This window comes from Phyllobates terribilis, unplaced genomic scaffold (assembly GCF_046119375.1).
Source record: "Phyllobates terribilis strain yellow unplaced genomic scaffold, ASM4611937v1 Scaffold_5__5_contigs__length_657084704, whole genome shotgun sequence".
Classification (NCBI taxonomy): domain Eukaryota; kingdom Metazoa; phylum Chordata; class Amphibia; order Anura; family Dendrobatidae; genus Phyllobates; species Phyllobates terribilis.
This window is the reverse complement of record NW_027362765.1, coordinates 63,898,855-63,903,965: the sequence shown is the minus strand read 5'-3', so window position 1 is coordinate 63,903,965 and position 5,111 is coordinate 63,898,855. Positions and strand designations below refer to the sequence as shown.

At 44.8% G+C, this 5,111-nt stretch overlaps 1 protein-coding gene across 1 annotated transcript in view; it reads left to right on the top strand.

Moving 5' to 3' along the window:
* LOC141271971 (uncharacterized) overlaps positions 1 to 5,111 on the top strand; it is a 352,339-nt gene that overhangs the window by 138,941 nt on the left and 208,287 nt on the right. The window lies entirely within an intron of this gene.

The following is a 5,111-nucleotide window of genomic DNA, read 5'->3' as shown; positions in this document are numbered from 1 at the left end:
TCCATCAATAAATATTATTATAAAAAAAAAACAAAAAAAACAATAAAAGTACACATATTTGGTATCGCCGCGTCCGGAACAACCTGACCTATAAAACTGTCCCACTAGTTAACCCCTTCAGTGAACACGGTAAAAAAAAAAAAAAAAAACCGAAGCAAAAAACAATGCTTTATCACCATACCGCCAAATAAAAAATGGAATAACACGCGATCAAAAAGACGAATATAAATAAAAATGGTACCGCTGAAAACGTCATCTCGTCCCGCAAAATACAAGCTGACATACAGCTCCATCAGCAGAAAAATAAAAAAGTTATAGCTCTCAGAATAAAGCTATGCTAAAAAATATTTTTTTCTATAAAATTGCTTTTATTATGTAAAAGTGCAAAACATAGAAAAACGATATAAATGTGGTACCGCTGTAAACGTACTGACCCGAAGAATAAAGCTGCCTTATCACTTTTACCACACGCGGAACAGAATAAAAAAAATAAATAAAAAAAAACAATTCCTGAATTGTTGGTTTTTGTTTATTCTCCCTCCCAAAAATCGGAATAGAAAGCGATCAAAAAATGTCACATGCCTGAAAATGGCACCAATAACAACGTCAACTCATCCCGCAAAAAACGAGCCATCACATGACTGTCTGCCAAAATCTGGAAAAATTATAGCTCTCAAAATATGGCGATGCAAAAACTAGATTTTACAAAAAATGCTTCTTTTTGTGTGTGACAGCTGTCAGTCATAAAAACCCCATATGATTCTGGTATTGCTGTAATCACACCGACCCGAAGAATAAAGTCGTCTAATCACTTATACCGCACGAGGAACGGCGTCAAAAATAAACTGGGTTAGGATTGGGCTAGGGTTAGGGCTGGGTTTGGGGTTAGGGTTGTGCTAGGGTTAGGGTTGTGCTAGGGTTAGGGTTGTGCTAGGGTTAGGGTTGTGCTACGGTTAGGGTTGTGCTACGGTTAGGGCTGGGGTTGGGGTTAGGGTTGGGGTTAGGGTTGTGATGGGGTTGGGATTTTTTTCAAAAGTAAGAAAAAAGATGACGATATGGCGACTAGTGTTGAGCGCAAGTGCTCGCTACTTGAGTTTGCATCGGGTGCTCTGGTATGCATTGAGTATCGTGGGTATTTGAGTGACATGCTCGAGTCTCTGCCCCATATGCTTCGCGGCCAAAAAAACTTTATGGGGATTGCCTGCCATGCATGAGCGATCCCCGCATGTTTTTTTTTGGGTGTCTAATAACCGTGAAACATGCGGAGCAGGGACTCGAGCATGTAACTCGAGCACACGCTGTACATGGTGCATACCTGAGTACCCGATGCAAACTCAAGTAGCGAGCACTTGCGCTCAAGACTAATGACAACTTATTCAATATGATGACCTAATGTAAACAAATTCTGTGTCGTACCTCTGGGTTCAAAATGTTCACTATACACCTTAATAAAATCCTTGAGGGGTATAGTTTCCAAAATGGGGTCACTTGTGGGGGAGCTCCACTGTTTAGGCACATCACGGGCTCTCCAAACGCAACATGATGTCCGCTAACAATTTGAGCCGACAATTTGCTAGCGGATACCATGTTGCATTTGGAGAGTCCCTGTGTGCCCAAACATTGGAGCTCCCCCACAAGTGACCCCATTTTGGAAACTAGACCCCCCAAGGCACCTATCTAGATGCATAGTGAGCACTTGGAACCCCCAGGTGCTTCACAAATTGATTCATAAAAATGAAAAAGTGTTTTTTTTTTTTCACTTTTTCATTTTTACTAATCAATTTGTGAAGCACCTGGGGGTTCCAAGTGCTCACTATGCATCTAGATAGGTGCCTTTGGGAGTCTAGTTTCCAAAATGGGGTCACTTGTGGGGGAGCTCCAAAGTTTGGGCACACAGGGGTTCTCCAAATGCAACTTGGTGTCCGCTAACAATTTGAGCCGATTTTCCATTCAATTTGTTAGCGGATACCATGTTGCATTTGGAGAGTCCCTGTGTGCCCAAACATTGGAGCTCTCCCACAAGTGACCCCATTTTGGAAACTAGACCCCCCAAGGCACCTATCTAGATGCATAGTGAGCACTTGGAACCCCCAGGTGCTTCACAAATTGATTCATAAAAATGAAAAAGTGGTTTTTTTTTTTCACTATTTCATTTTTACGAATCAATTTGTGAAGCACCTGGGGGTTCCAAGTGCTTACTATGCATCTAGATAGGTGCCTTGGGGGGTCTAGTTTCCAAAATGGGGTCACTTGTGGGGGAGCTCCAATGTTTGGGCACACAGGGGCTCTCCAAACACAACATGGCGTCCGCTAATTATTCATGCAAATTTTACAATCAAAAAGTCAAATGGCGCTCCTTCCCTTCCGAGCCCTGCCGTGCGCCCAAACAGTATTTTTTCCCCAAATATTGGATATCTGCGTGCCCAGGGGAAATTGCACAACAAATTTTGGGGTCCATTTTTTCTTGTTACCCCTGTGAAAATAAAAAAAATTGGGTCTAAAGTAACATTTTTGTGAAAAAAGTTAAATGTTCATTTTTTTCTTCCACATTCAAAAAATTCCTGTGAAGTAGCTGAAGGGTTAATAAAGTTCTTGAATGTGGTTTTGAGCACCTTGAGGGGTGCAGTTTTTAGAATGGTGTCACTTGGGGTATTTTCTGTCATAAAGACCTCTCAAAGTGACTTCAAATGTGATGTGGTCCCTAAAAAAAATGGTTTTGTAAATTTTGTTGGAAAAATGAGAAATTTCTGGTCAACTTTTAACCCTTATAGCTCCCTAACAAAAAAAAATTTTGATTCCAAAATTGTGCTGATGTAAAGTAGACATGTGGAAAATGTTATCTATTAACTCTTTTGTGTGACATATCTCTCTGATTTAAGGGCATAAAAATTCAAATTTTGAAAATTGCAAAATTTTCAAAATTTTTGCCAAATTTCCATTTTTTTCACAAATAAACGCAAGTGATATCGAAGAAATTTTACCACAATCATGAAGTACAATATGTCACGAAAAAACAATCTCAGAATCAGGGGGATCCGTTGAAGCGTTCCAGAGTAATTACCTCATAAAGTGACAGTGGTCAGAATTGTAAAAATTGGCCTGGTCATTAACGTGCAAACCACCCTCGGGGCTTAAGGGGTTAATTAGCATTGTATTGCCTGAAATAAGTATTTGATACAATAGAAAAACAGAACTTAATATTTTGTATAGAAACCTTTGTTTGCAATTACAGAGGTCAGAAGTTTCCTGTAGTTCTTGACCAAGTTGGCACACACTACAGCAGAGATTTTGGCCCATTCCTCTATTCAGATCTTCTCCAGATCTTTCAGGTTTCAGGGTCCTCGCTGGGCAACATTGAGTTTCAGCTCCCTCCAAAGATTTTCTATTGGGTTCAGGTCTAGAGACTGGCTAGGCCACTCCAGGACCTTGAAACGCTTCTTACGAAGCCACTCCTTAGTTGCCCTGACTGTGTGTTTCTGGTCATTGTCATGCTGGAAGACCCAGCCATGACCCATCTTCAATGGTTTTACTGAGGGAAGGAGGTTATTGGCCAAAATCTCACGATACATTACCCCATCCATCCTCCCTTCTATGTGGTGCAGTCATCCTGTCCACGCTACAGAAAAGAATCCCCAAAGTATGATTTTTCCCCCACCATGCTTCATGGTTGGGACGGAGTTCTTGGGGTTGTACTCATCCTTCTTCTTCCGCCAAACACGGCAAATGATGATTTCTCAGAATCATCCTTACCCCACGAGGCGAGATCTTGCATGGAACCCCAGATCGAGGAGGATTGACAGTCATCTTGTGTTTCTGCAATTCTCTAATAATTGTGCCAACAGTTGCCTTCTGTAACATACCTGGCGGCGTCCTTGCATGGTGGTCCATCTCCCACTGTGCGGGGGCGCGCACTTGATCTCCAGTCCAGGGTGTCTCTCTGGCTTCCCTCCGTGCTGTCTGTTTGCCTCTGTGTCTGCTGCTTAAGGGCGGCGCCCGATCACTTCCTGCTTTTTGTACCTGCTGCAGGCACACCCTTTGTGCGTCCTCAGCCTATTGCTGTCTGTCACCTGGTATTTAAACCAGCTGCCCCAATTAACCCATGCCTGAGCATCTTGCCCTGTCAGTTGGCTTTTGTCTCTGACATGCCAGGTCCTGTCTATGTTACCTGTCTTGCAGTATCTGTTCCCATGTCTGTACTGTGTCCTATCTGTGTACCTTAACCTGCAGTCTGTACTCGTTCCTTGCCTGTTCGTTCCGCCTTCCTGGAGGCTGTATTTCCAGGCCAGTCTGAACACGCTCCTTGCCTGTTCGTCCCGCCTCTCTGGGGGCCGTATTCCCAGACCCGCTCCTGTATCCCGCTGCAGTGTCGGTCTCCTCCGTACACTCAGTTCCAGTCTGAACTCTCTCCTATCTTTTACCTGTTTTTTCTCTATGTCCGTTCCTTTCCTTTTTCTGCAGAGTCTGAACTCGTACCTAACTCCTGCTCGTTGTCACTGTACTTCCGTTTGTGAGTTTGTGGTCCACTCGCTGCTTCTCTGCAAGTACCCTGTGGGTATCTGGTTCTGCCTTTCCCTTCTAGTCTGTTCCGTGTTAACAGAGCCCTGTTCCCTCCGCGTCTGCGGTTTTCGCTTTGCTCAGCTCTGTCCGCCGCGTCTGCGGTTTTCGCTTTGCTCAGCTCTGTCCGCCGCGTCTGCGGTTTTCGCTTTGCTCAGCTCTGTCCACCGCGTCTGCGGTTTTCGCTTTGCTCAGCTCTGTCCGCCGCGTCTGCGGTTTTCGCTTTGCTCAGCTCTGTCCACCGCGTCTGCGGTTTCGAATTTGTCTCCCAGTCTGTACTGGACCCTACCCAGCCTGCGCTCTAGTCTGCCTGTTCCTGTATTCCCCGGTGTGGGTCAACAGCCGTGTCCGGAGTCTGACCTGGAGTAGACCCTGGTTCCTCTGCTCGGTTCCTCCCTGGTGCACTGGCGTCGTATGCCGTCGTGCGACCTTGGTCGGATCGGGCAGATACTTAGTTACGCCCCTCCAGGCACTCTCCGGTTCATGGCACAGTGGAATCACTACATAAACACGCACACGCCAGTCAGTTCGGGTGTGTGCATTACAGCATGCTCAGG